Source organism: Odontomachus brunneus, unplaced genomic scaffold (assembly GCF_010583005.1).
Source record: "Odontomachus brunneus isolate Ranch 3 - 2012 unplaced genomic scaffold, Obru_v1 Obru_scaffold_099, whole genome shotgun sequence".
Lineage (NCBI taxonomy): Eukaryota > Metazoa > Arthropoda > Insecta > Hymenoptera > Formicidae > Odontomachus > Odontomachus brunneus.
This window is the reverse complement of record NW_022639549.1, coordinates 29,367-48,096: the sequence shown is the minus strand read 5'-3', so window position 1 is coordinate 48,096 and position 18,730 is coordinate 29,367.

Genomic DNA, 18,730 nt, shown 5'->3' with positions numbered 1-18,730 from the left:
TTTATAGAAGCAGTTATTTATTCTGTTTAAAGAAAAAAATTTAGATTTAAATAGATATATTTTTGCTACTCCAAATAAATACTTATTCATTTTTTAATATTTTTTCTTAATGTGAATAGTAGACAAAAAGGTTACCCATAAATTTTTGAATAAACTTATGAACTAATCCATTTTGTCCAATGGAAGAATTCGTCTTCCAATGGAAAAATTTTTCCTAGCTTGGGTTGAGTTCAGAAACATTACTCAAGTATTTTTCCTCTCTTTTTATCTCACTCTTGTATCTCGCTTATTCCAACGCAACGGGTATACTTGGGTGATATTTCTGAACGCAGCCTAAGTACAAGACGGACGTATTCATTAATTCACATGAAAAATTGTAGACACCCTTTTGCTGACGAATATATATTGCTGACAATGTAGATGTGGCTCCATGTCCATTGTCATTTTCATTGGTCGAAATGGCATTTTACGGGCGGAGTTCCTTTGGGACAACGTAAGGAAAAAAGCGACACGGAGGATCCAGCGCATTAGCATCTCCTCTTCAATCCTCCGCAACTGGTGCAACGTGGCGCAATGTGGCGCAACGTGCTGCTAGATTCCCCGTGACCGCGACCTGACTCAACTACGGGGCCCTCGGTCACGATCGATATAGCTATTCCGAGCCGAGGAAATTACCGGAAAGATTACCATGTCCAGCCACGATAAAATAGCGAACGCGCGGCTCTCGGGCTGCTCTGCGAGCGTCGGCAGGTGAGGACAACGAGCTTCCGACTTGGGTTGCGCCAAGTCGCGCAACGAGCGCAGCGAAGCGCATCGCGTGCTCGCGAGAATCAGTTGTATCGTGCGCACAGACGACGAAAATATCGTCGTGTATCTAACACATATAGCCCGCGGCTGTTTTCGCCCGGGAGAGGAAGCGATGCGCGATATTTTTATCTTTTTTGTGCGCGAGCTACATAGGTCACTCCCCGCACTCTCAACTCAACGGAATCGGGAAAACTGGGTCTCTCGCTTTCCTTACGTAACAGCCACGCGAAATGTAATGTGTTCCAACGGCTTGTTTTATTATCTGAGAGAAAGAGTGGTTCCGTACTTACGCGCAAAGTGGATAGATATGAAAATAAGCGATTTAATGGCAAGGGAAGAAGATATATCTATTCGTGAAAGCGTTTAGATGCGGTCGCGGAAGATTCATCGGAAAACATTTCGGGGATGTTTAGGACAAGTTTTTCCGGAGAAGAGCCAAATTGCGTTCCTTGATTCTCTCTCTCTCTTTCCCCCTCTCCCTCTATCTCTTTCTTCTTTCACTTTCTCTTTCTCACGATAGAACACTAAGAGGTAGAAAAGTGGGCTGTTTGTTCACCTCGAAAAACTGTTCTCGTGAACCGTTAACTAATTGCACTATTTTCTACGACGCTGGCAGCTGAGAAATAACGTCAAACGAAACTGTTCTCCTGCATTATTCTAGCTCGAGCACTGTGTCGTCAGAGGATCGATTCTCGAAACCTTTGTAATGTTAATGTTTCGGCTTTGCGTCCAGGTATCATATTTCTCTTGATTTCTTACGATGCCGTTTTCGTAAGACCGTCGCAACACGTCCCGATGGGTGATTGATTACATCTGTACGAATTCATGGTATGATTCTTGAGAAGTGGCAGCTACTCTTTTGACCATCGATCGCGCCTGTGAATGACGAATTGAACACGTTCTTTCGTCCGTCAGGAATCCCCCCAAAAAAAATAGCCGATACCCGCCTCCACAGTTGTAGCCTACTGAATAATGCAACAATTACACGGTCTTGTCACACTCGTGAAAACGCGTAGCTACACGGAAAAAAAAGGATTTGCTGCAGCAGCAAACTAATTTGTTATATATGGACAGTTAAACATAATTCGCTGTGTTAGCTACTTTTTCTTTGCTGCAGGAACTTATTTCTTTGCTATAATAACAAGAAAATCTGCTCATACAGCAAGAAAAGTGGCTAATACAGCAAATTTGCTACAGATGGACAACTAAACATAATTTACTGCTTCGATTACTTTTTTTGTTGCAGAAGCAGATTTTCTTGTTATCTTAGTAAGGAAATTGATTCCTACAGCAAAGAAAAAGTAGCTAACACAGTAAATTATGTTTAGTTGTCTATATCTTTTTTTCCGTAAAATTTGATCCCGTATCGATCCCGTATCGATCCCGTATCGATCCCGTATCGATCCTTGCTATTGCATATCCCGTATCGATCCCGTATCGATCCCGTATCGATCCCTGCTATTGCTGCTCCGTGCTGATTTTTGCACGTATAGATTTTCACGGTCGATTATTCAAATACATATATCTGTCTCTCTCCTTTTCCTATCGCTTAAAATCGCTTATTTTCATACCTACTCACGAGTAAGCACGCTTCACGTCCCTTACTATTTATCACTAAGGGTAGTATTCATAAACGCATCTTACATTTAAGATCGTCTTAAGTGCATCTTCAGATTGTATACAGATCATTTCATTGGCTAAGGAGCATCTGAAGATAAAGTTGAAATGGTTTCAAGTATAAGATCCGACTATGGCCGATATTCATAGACAGATCTTATATTTAAGAACGTCTTAACCCTAACAGCACGGGGATGTTCTGAAGACGTTCTGAGTAGATCGCAATGCGTATATTGCGATCATCTCAGAATGTTCTCATATGTACTGCGATCGAATGAGTACGTTCTGAGTAAATACGCGCGCGATACAAATGCATACGTATCATTTAAGTCAAACCTGAGAATGTACGCACGCGATAGAAAAGCGTACGTATTATTTCCGTATCCCTGAGTGAAATCTGAGAGAACATTCACACGTGAAAGAAAACCGAATGATACTATAAGTGACGTTCTAGCGTTCAACTTAGTACGTCACAGATGATCACAGTACAATGAGTACGAAAATGGGATGATACGCAGTACGTCGCGTGCTGTTAGGGAAGTTCATCTTGAGATGATGTATGGATCATTTCATTGAATATTTGAAGATAAACTTAAGATAATTTTAAATATAAGATCCGAATATGAATACCAGCCTATGAGTGGTATATTCATAGATCCACCTTATACTTAAGACTGTCTTAAATTCATCCTTAGATGCTCCATAACCAATAAAATGTTCCGTACAATAATTGATACAATAACTGATAGTGTGAACTTAAGGTAGTTACTTTATAAACAAATCTTTTATAAACAAATCTTTTTAGAAATCCTTTCAAATTTTAACAATATTGTTGCATGTGCATCTCAGCGGTGTTTCTATTGCACTTCAATATAGAAACGACGCCGACAGCTGGCAGAAGAGAAGACTCTTGACAACTGAAAAACAACAACTGAAAGAGAGTTCGTCATAAGCGATCGTAACAGAATCATGAGCAAGCCAATTTTTAATATGTTGTACAGAAAGCTTATTAAACGTTCTTTGCTTCTTTCCTCTAAGTTCCTCGTTATTCCTCTTTTTATTTACCCGTGACATATGAGTATCTAGACGAAGTATTAGAGCAAGGAGACAATACAAAGTCGACAGTAACTAGAAGTAAACTACTTCTGAAAGGAGTAATTCCGTTCCACTTACATAAATAGCGTTCTAATGAGCTTTGTATTTTGCAACAATTGGAAAATGAACAAGAGTTAGATCATTTCCATACATTAGAGACGAGAATATGAAAAACTTGGGTATACTATGAAATTCAGAGTGCGAGATCAATTACAATATCAAGTAACGGAGAATACCAAACGAGAAATATTGTCCAGGATATCGTAAATATTCGATCTTTTGAGTCTGGTAGACTCACTGTTTAGTTGGATTTACTTAAACTTACATAAATCTTACTACTATTGTTTATTGAAAGCAGACTTTTCAAGAAGGGGCAGAATATTAGAGGAACATCAAAGTATAGAAGTGCAATGTAAAGTGTGTAAGCTAAGATGGCGAGGAGTGAATGTACATCCTCTAAAGTCTAAAATAATTAAAGCTCAATTGATATTTAGCAGCATTAATTAAAATGGGTCATTTTATTTAAGATCTGACCTAGTACTGCAAGTTCGGGAGGTTATATCCGACAGGAGGCCTTCTGTGCATGCATAGAGTCTGACGTAGCAGCCTGCTCGTACATTGGATATTGTATCATCTACGTCACCTTACGCATGCGCAGAAGGCCTCTTATTACGGAGAAAATCTTCCGAACTCGCAACATTGAACCATGAATACGGCGCTCTATGAATATCCTGACCATAGACATACACGGTCTGTCCGAAACAGACCGAGCGTTGAAGAGTGGAGGTAGGGAGAACCATAGAAGGAGGAGGGCATACTAAGTGGCGGTGGGACGCCGTGCCACAGTGGGTCAGAATCCCGAAAACGTGGCCAAAAGTAAAAAAAAAATTTTTTGATTTTATGAAATGTGACTATTGGATTTTGTAGAGGACTGTACCCCCCACCTCATGCTGAAAAACCAAGGATCACATTTCTATACATGAATTTCTAGCTCACAAGGGGAACCCGGCAGTCTCTCATCACCGATTTGAATAAAATTTTATGGGTGTGTAATGTATGCACTCATACATTTACTCCTGTAAAGCCGTAGGACCCACTATTGAAGCATTCTCGAGAAATATTTTTTTAAATATTTCGAGAAAAATTTTTGTCCCTATAGTATTGTTACGGAAAGACAATCTTCGAGCTAGAAGCGTAGCGTCCACGGTAAGACGTAGACTACTACGCTCGGGGTTGCAGGTTCGATTCCTTAAATAACTTTCTTTTTTTCTTTTATTTAAATCTTATATATTTTTAAATTTGTATATAACACAATTTTAAACTGTTTTTAATTATTTTATATCAAATTTTTTAATAAGTAATTTGTATGTTAAATAAATATTTTTCTTAATCAAGGAATTTAAAAATGCTCATTGACGGTCCCGGAATATCCATATTGCAAGTAAAAGAGCACGAATATCTTCTGCAAACTATAAATAGCACGTCTAACTCGAAGAACGACTTTGTTGCTACTACCGGTTTGTCCGTTAGACGAGCGGTTTCGTATACTTTCTAAGGTCCCGAACAAAAGACCAAAATTGTTACACTCGGGGACTGTTGTGGGTATAACGATTTATGAAAACTCTAATTTTGACGTTCTTAAAACAGTCATTGTAAATTCTTATTGGAAATATATTTTTTGTGTGCATGAGAAATTTTAATTTAATTAATAATAAATGAGCATTTTTAAATTCCTTGATTAAGAAAAATATTTATTTAACATACAAATTACTTATTAAAAAATTTGATATAAAATAATTAAAAACGGTTTAAAATTGTGTTATATACAAATTTAAAAATATATAAGATTTAAATAAAAAAAAAAAAGTTATTCAGGGAATCGAACCTGCAACCCCGAGCGTAGTAGTCTATATCTTACCGTGGACACTACGCTGCTAGCTCGAAGATTGCTTTTCACAGGTACAATATGAATGTGTCGGACGACACAATTGATGTAGCATACGTCTACGTCAATCATTGTGCGTTGACTTCCGACACTGACTTACGTCTACGATACTGTCGCAAACGATTGCGACAATCTTTGTGCCCAAAGGATCGGTCATGAATCTTTTCACCTAATGTGAACTTGTAAAAAGTGAAAAATCTAACCTTAAATATATGGAAATGTACACTTTTCACAAGTTTATATTGGAGGAAAGGATTTACGATCGCATTTAAATACTGCAAAACACTTCTCATAGTTTCATACTAAGGAAAAATATTAAATAATTGAAAAAATCCAGAGTTCTCATGTGAAACGACGATCCAGAGTTCTCATGATGAATGCGAATACGTTCCGCCCTTCGACAGCAGTTGGCGGTAGCATTCGAATGCAAACGCTCTATGTTATTTCAAACAATTTCAAGCCAATTGTTTTCAGTGTACTTTTGACAGATTCGTATATAAAAAATATCGTTATATTCATGTGGTCAATAGTACATATAGTTCAGTATATATGGGTCTGTCCTTTTATGTGGAGGCGGGGCTTGTATTCCCCACCACAGGTTCGGTTGGAGAGAGGAGATAACTCCTACGTACAATTTACTTTTTCTAATTCGGCATAAGCCTCCTCCTATATAAGCAGTCCATACTTATTATGTCTATGGTTCCGGGACTGATTTTTTTTATCGACAATTGGCGCCATCTCTTGAACACCGAAATGACCCTTTAATAGAAATATTCAGCTACAAGCAATAGTTTTTTTCAGTCAGTTACGATCATTCTATATTGAGTAATAAACTTTTGAATTTGTTTAGACTTTTTACACTGTAAAAAAATTATCATGGAGTAAAAATCTATGGCTGGTATTCATAGTCGGATCTTAAGGCCTTCACACACACTTTCCGTAACAGTAACCGTAAGACGTAACGTAAGAATTGACCAATCACGTTGAGAATCGTCGAAACATCGCCATTTTTGTAAATACTCCATCGTAATTGGTCAATTCTTACGTTACGTCTTACGGTTCCTGTTACGAAAAGTGTGTGTGAAGGCCTTTACATTTAAGAACGTCTTAAGTTTATCTTGAGATGATATATAGATCATTTTATTGTTTACTGAGTATCTAAGTATCTGAAGTTTTTATTGTTTACTGAGTATCTGAAGATGAACTTAAGACAGTCTTAAATATAAGACCCGATTATGAATATTAGTCTGTGATCTTGACTTCCATTTTTGTCTATTGTAACGCACGCCATTTTTAGTTTTTCACGGAACTTTGACGGCCTACTTAAGACCGTATTACATTACAGATTGCAGAGTTCGCTGGAGTATTGAAATAAATGTGATTAGAGTCCCTATAGTAAGAATCTGGCTTATGTTTCTAGTTCGACAAAACATGACGTCGTAGACAAGATAAAATAAAATTAAATGATATAAAGGCTGCGTTCCGAAATTCACTGCCAGTACTGAAATTCTATAGTATACATAACATGAACTATAGATTTTCAGTACTGGCAATGAATTTCGGAACGCAGCCGAAATAAGACTTCTCTAAGATATGGAGAACTCATAGAGCGTGAAAGTATAAACATTAGTCAAGACTAATGTTTATTAATAATAAAGTACTAATAGTAGTTATATAAAAAAGTAATAAACAGCAGAAGTAAATAAATAACTTATGGACTTCCGTTTCCACTGCGAGATAGATGACAAGGCAAAGTGAAAGAGTGGTGACAGAGTGTGTGAAAGAGAGAGAAAAGTTGGATGTGAAGGAGTGGGGTAGTGAGGAAGGGTAAGAAGATAAAGAGAGGAGTGTGTGGGTGTCAGGAGGGAAGCAGTGGAGGGCTGGGAAAGTGAGAGAGAAGTTGGAAGGCAGGAGAGGTTAGGATATAGAGAAAGGAAAGGACAGGTTAAGAGAAGGGAGTCAGGAAGAGACATCTAGGTGAGTGAGCAGGTACTAGATAGGTGGGAAGTGTGATAGAGGTCGCAGGGGCATGAAATAGAAAGTTGTGAGATAGATAGAGAGTAGAGAGGAAGGTATCATAAGGTTAGAGAGAGAAGATAGGAGGAAAGGCTGAAGGAAAGAAAGATGGCGGAGAGAAAGGAAGGGTCGATACAGAAGAGGAGAAAGAGACCATTAAAGGAGGAGAGGAGAGGGAGTATAGGGACGTTGGAGGAGTTATCTAAGAGGAAGAGGGAGAAGAAGGAGGAGGAGAAGGGAGAGCAGGAGGAGGAGACAGAAGGAATAGAGGAAGAGTATTATGCTATGAAGAAGGAGAGGAGGACAGGGAGGTCGCCTCAGATTGAGGAAGGAAGGGAAGAGACGGAGGGGATGGGAAGAGGGAGGGAAGGGGAGGAGTGGAGGAGAGAGATAAAAGAAGGCATAAAGGAGGGTACGAAGGAGATGGTGGAGATAGTAAAGAAGATGAGAGAGGAGTTGAGTAATTGTAGGAGGGAAATGAGAGAAGAGATAGAGGAGATGAGGAGGATGTGGGGAGAGAAAGAGGAATCTAGGAGAAGAGAGAATGAGCAGCTAAAAGGTAGGTTAAGGGAGTAGGTTTAACTAAAAGAGAGAATGGAGAGGAAGGAGGAGAGGATAGAGAGTAATTCGGATAAGAGGGGGTGCGAGGCAGGGGATTTAATGAGAGAAGAAAGGTGGAAAGGAAGATAGAGTTGAGAGAAAGAGAAGAAACGAGGAGGAATATAATGATAAAAGGGTTGAAGGGAGAGAAGAGGAAAATAGAGGGAAAGATGAAAGAAATGATGGGGGAAATGAGGATAGAGGGAGAGATAAGAGATGTGAGGAAGATGGGGAGAGGGGTGGGTAAGAATTAGGATGATGAAGCTAGAGGTAAAGAAGGAGGTAATGAGGAGAAAGAGGGAGTGGGAGAAGAGAGGAATATGGATAAAGAATGATTTGATGTAGAAAGAGAGAAAGATGAAGTGGAAGTTGGAGGAGATTGCTAGGAGGGAGAGAGAAAAGGGAAAGAGATTTTGGGTAAGGTATGAGAGAATACAAACAGATGGAAAATGGTGGAGATGGGAAGAGGAGAAGGAGAGGTTTGGGGAATTGAGGAGTGAGAGGATTGGGAGGGATGAAATATTGGGGGAATCAGACTAGAAGAAGAGGGGAGAGAGGAACGAGGGAGGGGAGGGAGGAGGGAGGGGAGGGAGGAGGAAAGATGGAGAGTAGCATTTTGGAATGTTGCGGGGCTGGGGAACAAAGACAAGGACTTCTGGGATAGAGTGAAGAGATGGGATGTAGTGGTGTTTTCGGAAACATGGTTAGAGGAAAAAGGCTGGGAAAGATTGAAGGGAGAACTACCGAGGGAATATAGATGGAAAGTGCAGTTAGCGAGGAGGAGGAATAGAAAGGGAATAGCGAGAGGAGGGATGTTAATGGGAATAAGAAGAGACTTAGGTGAGATAGTGATAGAGGAGGAGGAGGAAAAAATGGGAGGGAGGATTATGAGGATAATTAGGATTAGAAGGGATAATTATGAGGGAAGGAGTTAGATGGAGAGACAAGGAGAGACAGGGAGAGATAGGGAGAGACAGCGAGAGATAGGGAGAGACAAGGAGGTACGAGGAGAGACAGGGAGAGATAGGAGAAGCAAGGAGAGGCAGAGAGAGACAGTAAGAGACTGGGAGAGACAATTAGATTACAGCTGAGAGACAATTAGATTACGGCAGATTACAGGGAGAGAGAGAGAGAGATATGGGAAGAGACAGGCAGAGGCAGGGTGAGATAGGGAGAGACAGGGAGAGACAGGAACAGACAGAGAGAGAGACGGGGATAGACGGGGTGAGATGGGGAGAGACAGGGAAAGGCAGGGAAAGACAGGGAAAGACAGGAAGAGATAGGAGAGGCAAGGAGAGACAGGGATAGACTGGGAGAGACAATGCAGATTATAGGTTTGTGTGTGAGTTTTTCGCGACGTAATTAACGTGTAATGAATTATTAAAAAAGAAGATGAAAAGCGCGCCCGTAACGTGCGCTGTGTACTAGTCCAAATAGTAAAAAGTTCGGAAGTTACTTGGTTATCGATATTATCGCTGGCATTGTTGCCTTTTTTCCGCGATACCGACTGGCTGTGCGTTGCGGCCTGCTTCGTGTTGCGCCGGACTGTCATCGTGGCTGAGTCGAGTGACAGTTCGTGTGTATTACGAGAACGGCGTTATAACGAGGGAAAATAAGAATACGAGAGAATAGTAGTGAATGACAGAGAATGAAGGAGAATTAGAGAACATAAAAGAAAATGGGAGAGAATAAAAGAGCATGAAAACATTTAGCCGTATTAAAATTCGTTTAATAATTATGCATATGAGACTATGTACATTATGTCTATGGTCTCTTTCTACATGTCGGGTTCATTTTTCTGGCCGTTTGCAGGGTCCATGCATACTATTATACGTCCATGGTTGTACTCGAATGTAAGTACAGATTACAGGTTTGTGTGTAAGAGACAGGGAGAGACAGGGAAAGACAGGAGAAGCAGGGAGAGACGGGGAGAAATGGGAAGAGGCAGGGAAAGACAGAGAAAGACAGGGTGAGACAGGCAGAGACGGGGAAAGACAGGGAGAGATAAGGAGAGACAGGGAGAAACAGGAAGAGACAAAGAGAGACAGAGAGAGACAGAAAGAGCCAAGAAGAGACAGGAGAGGCAGGGAGAGATAGGGAGAGACAATGCAGATTACAGAGAGAGATGGGGAAAGACAGGGAAAAACAGAGAGAGAGGGAGAGACGGGGAGGGACGAGGAGAGACAGGCAAGCACAGGGATAGACGGGGAAAGACAGGGATAGACGAGGAAAGACAAGGATAGGCAGGGTGAGACAGAGAGGAACAGGAACAGACGGGGAGAGTCAGGGAAAGACAGGGAGAGACTGGAAAAGACAGGGAAGACAGGGAGAGACAGAAAGATACGGGAAAAGACAAGGAAAGACAGGAAGAGATAGACAGAGACAGAGTGAGATAGGAGAGGCAGGGAGAAACAATGCAGATTATAGGGAGAGACAGGGAGAGAGGAAGAGACAGAAAGAGGCAAAGAGAGACAGGGAGAGACAGGGGAAGACAGGAAGAGACAAAGAGAGACAGGGAGAGACAGGAAGAGACAGGAGAGATAGGGAGAGGCAGGGAGAGACTCAGAACAACTAGAAAGAGAGCGAGAAGAGAAGGGCTATAATTCTCTTCCTATTTTGTCACTTTTTGTTGCGTGTGCATCCATTTCTCGTTTCCATAATATTATAGAGCGCAACAACACCCCGACTAGACAGGCAAGTAAAAATCTTACTTAAATCTTATTGCACACTTTGTCTGTGCAGAAAGAGACAGAGAACAGAGGGGTTGTACATATTGGCTTCTCTTTTCTGACTGTATACGGAGTCTATATATATTATGTCTATGGTCTCCTTCTACATGTTAGCTTCACTTTTCTGGCCGTATGCGAGATCCATGTACACTACGTCCATGGTTGTACTCGAATGTGAATGCAGATTACATGTTTGTATATGAGAGACAGGGAGAGACAGGGAGAGACAAGGAGAGACAGGGAGGGACAGTGAGAGACAGGAACAGACAGAGAAAGAGGGAGAGGTAGAGAGAGACGAGGATAGACGGGGAGAGATGGGGAGAGATGGGGAGAGACAGGGAAAGGCAGGGAGAGACCGGCAGAGACGGGGAAAGACAGAGAAGGACAGGGAAAGACATGGCGTGACAGGGAGAGAAGAGGAAGACAGGTAAAAATAGGAAGAGACAGAGAGAGACAGTGAGAGACTGGGAGAGACAGAGAGAGACAGAGAGAGACAGGGAGAGACAGAGAGATATGGGAAGAGACAGGCAGAGGCAGGGTGAGACAGGGAGAGATAGGGAAAGACAGAGAAGGATAGGGAAAGACATGGCGTGACAGAGAGAGAAGAGGAAGACAGGGAAAAATAGGGAGAGACAGAGAGAGACAGTGAGAGACTGGGAGAGACAGAGAGAGACAGGGAGAGACAGAGAGATATGGGAAAAGACAGGCAGAGGCAGGGTGAGACAGAGAGAGACAGGGAGAGACAGGAACAGACAGGAACAGACAAAGAAAGAGGGAGAGGTAGAAAGAGACGGGGATAGACGGGGTGAGATGGGGAGAGATGGGGAGAGACAAGGAAAGACAGGGAAAGGCAGGGAGAGATCGGAAGAGACGAGAAAAGACAGGGGGAGATAGAGAGAGACAGGGAAAAACAGAGAGAGACGGGGAGAGACAGAGTAGGACAGGGCGTGACAGGGAGAGAAGGGGAAGACAGGGAAAAATAGGGAGAGACAGAGAGAGACAGGGAGAAATAGGGAGAGACAGGGAGAGACAGGGAAAGGCAGGGAGAGACAGGAAGAGATAGGAGAGGCAAGGAGAGATAGGGATAGACTGGAAGAGACAATGCAGATTATAGGTTTGTGTGTGAATTTTTCGCGACGTAATTAAAGTGTAATGAAATATTAAAAAAGGAGATGGAAAGCGCGGCGTAGCGTGCGCTGTGTGCTAGTCCTATCAGAAAAAGTGCGTGTTAACTAAATCTGGAATGTATCGAAGTGGGTGAAGCCTCTTTTCCGCGATGCTAATTGGCCGTCTCGACTGTCTCGATTGTCTCGATCCCGTCGCAGTTGAATTCGTGCCGCTTGCAGCTATTAGCCGCGGTGACAGATCAGGTTGTGTTGTTCGCGTCATATAAATTTGATATTTATTGTAATCCCAGCAAACACAATGTTATATGTAACATACATGTTAGTTATAATTTCTTACTCAACAAACAATATAACTGTTATATAATATACGTGTTATATAACAGTTACATTTTTGAATAGGAAATTACAACTAACATGTATGTTATATGTAACATTGTATTTGCTGGGAATATAATTTGTAAAAACAAGTATTGTAATATAAATTATAAATAGTATAACGAGAGGCTAAAGTGCGCGAAGCGCGCGCTATGTGGTGTTCTAGTTTGCTATACATTTGCTATAAACTAAACATAATTTAGTGCTTTAGCTGCTTTTTTTGTTGCAGCAGCAGATTTTCTTGTTATCTTAGCAAGGAAATTGGTTCCTGCAGCAAAGAAAAAGTGGCCAAAATTATGTTTAGTCGTCCATATCTTTTTTTTCCGTGTGGGAATAAACGAGTTGTGATATACGCACGAGGAAGACTTTCGGTGCAGTATAATAAATAATAAGGGCGATAATGGTTTCATCTCGTTACATGAAACGAGAGAAAGAAAGAAAAGAAGACGAAGAACCATTCGCGTAGCAGTAAAATCCGAAGAAAGACATATCTATTGATCGGCAACGCGTCACCACCTCGGCACTACTTATCATTCCGCGACGCGCTTCCGCTGGAAATACATGTCGGAAATTGCACCTTCCTCGTGTTACGTCGCAAAGTGAATGTGTCCAGGTAATAATTAGGTAGAGACGTCCAGTAGCGTGGTCTGAAACGTGCACACGGATATTGAGATAGGCGTGGCTGTGCGAATCGAATTAAAAATATCAAACAACAGGGATGACGATAACGACAATAACAACGATTCACGTTGGATTGGGGATCTTCAGAAATAAACGTTCGTTGTACGACATACGTATTTAGTATTGATAAAATTTGTATTTGTATTTGATAAAATTTCTCTCTTTTATAGGGAGAGAGTCTCATAAAGTTTCATTTCTAACAGATGTCTTGAACGATTTTGATATTCTTTTTGTCCTTTTCGGGAAAGATGCTTCTCACAATATATGAAAAATAATCAATAATTGGGCTTTGATATCTTTTATCCGTCTATTATTCATTGACCACTTTGAGTATTTATCGCATTCAAAGTGGTAACGTAACCTGTGCATTTTATCGATATAAAGAAAAGTTATATGGAACGTAACACAGACAATAAGGATTTAAATTTAGATGCAGTTTGATAACAAGATTAAACTGAAGCAAGAAAAATGACACATTGACAAATTAAAAATAAAATTTCAGTATAAATATAATAATAAAATTTCATTAACTCAACAGTAAAACTTCAGTAAAAATAAAACTTTATAAAATGTTAATATTTTGTAAAGTTTCCAGCTTCAGTATCATCTTAAGGGGAAAGTACTGACATCTAACCGACAGAGTACTGATACTTTACTGCAAAGTTTATATAGTATTGATTGCATGATGTTACAAATACTTTCCCGCAATGAAAATACATGCAAAAATAAATAAGCGCATTGCTCAGTAAGTGACAAAAACAAAAAAAAATTTTAAATGTAAAAATTCAAAATATCAGTTAGACTTTAAATAGCTTTGAATAGTGCGAAAAATTTGATTTGCCTCATATATTATACATGAAAATACATAAGAAATCTATGGAAATACTTACATTTCGGTGACTTGCGCCCTCCATGACTTCCTGATTTATGATTCATTCGTTTCAGTTCCAATGGACATATGCTGAGTCTAATGTATGATTTGATCAGAAAAATATAGTTAACTAACACGACGTCAACGAGAGTACCAACACTATTTTCTCTAAAACTGTTCGTTATTTGATAAGTGCCCCAGAATACTAATAAACATTCTACTTTACTATGTACGAAAAAATATTTTAAGTAAAAAAATATTTAAAAATATTTTTTACTTGTTTTTAACATTCTTACTTTTTTTTTATTGATTGCCCGTTATACGTGAGCGGATAACCTTTTGATAAAAACACGTATGTAAGAAACGTCAATCTATCAAAATGTCACTTCTGTTTTAACACACACATTCCCGCTTACCGAATGAATCAACAATCATGAAAAACGATCAGCTAGAAATGGACACGGCTGGTCGAAATTTTCTAGTATCTATCAATTTGGTAAGTGGTATAGCATCAATGCAACTGATGCACTATATGCACAACATCATGAATGCCCGAATATTCTCTAGATCGAGAATAACACGATTTTCGGCTTTATGCGTGATAAAATTGAAATCTTTATAATTAATGTCATTATAACTTTATTATTATAATCAGAATTATTTATAAGATTTTCAATTTTATAAATTATGTGTAATGTCGCTAGTCGACTCAAGACGACTCATTCGACTAGCTGTGCAATTCATTCTGAATTTCATACGATCATTTATATTTTACGTGAAAAAATCTTGTATGATAATTACGAATTTTGTAACGAATTTTGTATGTTAAGAGATGTGAAGTGGAATGACGGTTCATGAACATATAATTGCAATAGCGTGCACCCGAAAATATTCGTCGAAATGTCAGGTATCATGTCGAGTATCATACGAGAAATGACCGACCCATGTACAGGATATGTAGATGCATAGATATGTCGAGTCAAAAGTCGAATGATTCGCTCACGGATAAATACACGACGCACGGGAATTCCGAAATAACTGGCAAAATCACACCCTCCTTTCTCTCAATTGTGAACTGTTATCAACCGCCAGCAATTGAGAAACACATTCAATGCCAAAAAATCATGACAACACTCTTGAATTATTCTAGACATACAGAGTAGTGAAATTATCGAACAAATTATCGAAATATCAAATTATCGGGTTGGTTGTACACGCGGTACGTACCGAAAGTGTTGCTCATAGTGATCATCGTCAGTTAACTGTTTCGATCTACTCATATTTTCTTCCAGTAGTTGATTACAGGTAGCAGATGCAGCAGCAGTCGATGATAAGACTTATATAATGCTTTTTATATAAGACTTATATACTTCTTTTTTTCTATTAAATCCACTCCAAATCCAGGTTTTTCTAAATAAAATTTTTAACACCTATAAAAAAGAAATAATCGTTGTTTAATTTATATTATTTATTATGTCAATTATATATAATAAATATATAATAAATATATAATAAATATATAAATAATATATGTCAATTATATATATAATACAACTGATTGTAAGTAGCTGTGAAAACAACTGATTTTGAGTAGCTGTGAAAACAACTGATTTTGAGTAGCTGTGAAAACAACTGATTGCGAGTAGCCGTGAAAATAACTGATTGTGAGTAGCTGTGAAAACAACTGATTGTGAGTAGCCGTGAAAACAACTGATTGTGAGTAGCCGTGAAAACAACTGATTTTTTACCTTGGCAACGCCACCCAAGATCAATCTGCTAAAATCAGTAAATACAATAGATCTTTTTAAGATCTGAAACAGTTTTTTGTAAAACTTATATTTTTCGAGATATTTCACCGGTCCGATACTTTTTCCCCACCCTGTATATACATATACATATATATTGCAGAACTAAATATTTATTACATATATATATATATATATATATATATATATATATGTAAAAATCGATTTTTATTTATTTCGTGAATAAATATCAATGTATTATTTTAATAATAATATTATTTTAATAACATGAGTATTAGTTTCAAATAATGTTGAAAAATTCGAGATTAATAATTCGAATATTACTCTTAATTCTCCACGCACTGTGTAGGATTAAATTAACCCTAGCAGTTTTATACTTGCTGTATTTTTTGCAAAATATGGATCTGTCCTTATCAAAAAAATTATGAAACATTTTAAAGCGCATTTTTATTCAAATGATATATTTGTAGATGGATAATCAAGGTAAAAGATCTCACATAGTTCAGGACATGACTTTTATTCACTTGATTCACAGAGAATTAATAATTCTAATATTAATTTCAATATTTTCTAATTGAAAAAAAATTTTTAATTGAAAAATTCGAGATTAATTCGAATATTATTTTTAATCCTTTGCGCTCGATAAGTTTTTTAGGGGGAACTAGCCATTCGAAGTTGTGTTGATGAAATTTTTTATACCTAACAAAAATAAGTTATATATAAATTAATTTCCTGATAAATTGATTCACAGTAGTGCGTTCGTTGTATCTCTGACGACAATGTTTGAATTAAAGAAGAAAAATTCAACGTATCTAGACGTACACATATGTATCAGTACCCGTGAAGAGGTTGAGGAAGATAAAAGTCTCTCTCTTTCATCAGTTCGGGGTAATTTTATAAGCGGAGTGCAGTACCGCGCCGTTCGTCTTTTCGCAAATCGGCGTCAATAAAAACGGCAGCTGCTCGTTAATAATAATCGCCTTATCGCATCACCCGATGCTCACGGAATTGCACCCGCTTGTGCGATTATCCGATGCGATTATTAATTATGCACGCGACAGCAACTCTCGCGGCGAGTCGCGCCGGTCATTGTGATATCGCAAACACGAAAAATACAAAATCCTTCGAGGCACAATCCATGAATATTCGCGGTAGAAAAAAGGGACGTCCGTGTGGCCCCGTTCCCCCTCGCACTCTCTCGGACGTGGCCCCTAACCCCCAATCCTTTTTTACTTTTCACCAGGCGCAACACAAGCTCGCGGCCTATTAGGGCGAGGAGGAGCGACTCGCGGGACAAGAGGAGGAAGAAGCGCGCGGCTCCGTTCAGTTCATGAAGGAAGATCGCGGCGCGTTCGCAGCTGTCGCTCTCTCAGCACCTGCCTCTCCTGCGATCAATCCTCCGTGTGCTCTCCCGTCCGTGTGCACGCAGGTTTGGCTAGTGTGTAGGTGCGCCTTGGATTTTACGCGTTTTACCTGCGGCCTGCACCCGCGGGCACATAAGTATACGCGCACGCGTTTATGCTTGCATGTGTGTGTATGTGTGCATGCGATGGGGCGATTCACTGGCGTATCATTGCGCGAGCGAGGACGAGAAAGAGCCGAAGTCCTTGTGAAGGGACGAGCAAGAGAAAAGACGAAGAATGACACATCTAGCGGGGGCGACACACGGAAGAATCCTCCGCGTCTACCGGATATACGTGCTTATTCTTTTTTTCTCGGTCCTCTCATTTTTATTCATATAAACACATCTGTATAAGGGCCTCCATACAGAAACGTCTGTAACGTGTTATGTTACGTTAAATACTGGCCTCAAACTTAGCCAGTATTTAGCAGTAAATTTAGGTCAACGCCCGAAAGAAATCTTAACGTAAGCATACTTGTACGTCTAACGTACATCAATATAAGTACGTTCTTATGTCAAGACTTTTTCTGTACGTTGATGTAATTTATTGTTAAGTACAGGCCAATATTTAACGTAATTTAACGCGTTACGAATATTTCTGTACGAAGGCTCTAACTCCCGAGAAACGGGAGAGATGATCGTCTCGACGATTCTATCGCGATGCCATTGGAAGTGCGCGACGCGTATCCTGTTTACATGAACAATCTCGTAGTAAACGCCTCGGGAGATAAGGTGTTTCCAATGAAGTAAGCTCGTGAGAAAGAGAGAGTCCACATTGCGTTACGTAACGCCAGCGCTCCTTCCTTTACACGAGCCGCGATGCGTCGATCGCCGGCAAGCTAAGTACGAAGTAGTCAAGTCAAGTAGTCAAGAGTAGTCTAATTGATGAAAGTGACAATTAAGATAACCGGTCTGACAGTCGAGTTGCCTTTTCTCGAGTTGAAGGTTTAATTTGTTTCTTAAACCTCTTGAGCTATATACGCTCTTTTTTCTAATCCTTTCGACATGTTCACGAGTGAAGTTTGGTCTTTGAGAGTTGGATTCGATTCGAGCGAGTTGTTAGCAAAGTTGATTCTTCGACATATAGCGGCACACGCGCGAAGCATTCAATTACGCCACTCCATTATGTTGTCGCGAAGTTTCCCCTAATACCATTCGCGCGCCGACTTCGCGACCGCGACGCGACGCGACGAAGCCGTCGCGTTTGTTTCCCCTTTCGACCGGATATTGAATCGTCCGTCTTGTATCGCGCCAGCCGAGTGTCGTTCGCTTCGGCGCATCGATAAGATTAACGGCGCGCAACATTCTTGCGCTCTCGTGCGTTTTCAACAGTGCGACTTCTGTACGAGAAGTACATTGTTTACGCACCGTGTAAATATTTATGGCCGCGTTGGAAAGCGAGGAGGAAGAAACTGATACGGAGAACCGTGTAAATACGACGTTATGTGTATCTTGCCGCACCAACTACATCGTAATCTCCACTATGGCGGGATTAATAAATATTTGCAAGTTTCAATATTGTATGTGCATGTGCGCCACTATGCGTGCGCGTTTCAACGAAGGTGAAAGATAAGCACGCGCCCGCCCGGCTCTGATACGCTTTTTTATATGATATTTTATTATATAATATTACAGGTAGCTTAATATATATATATATATATATATATATATATATATATATATATATATATATATATAT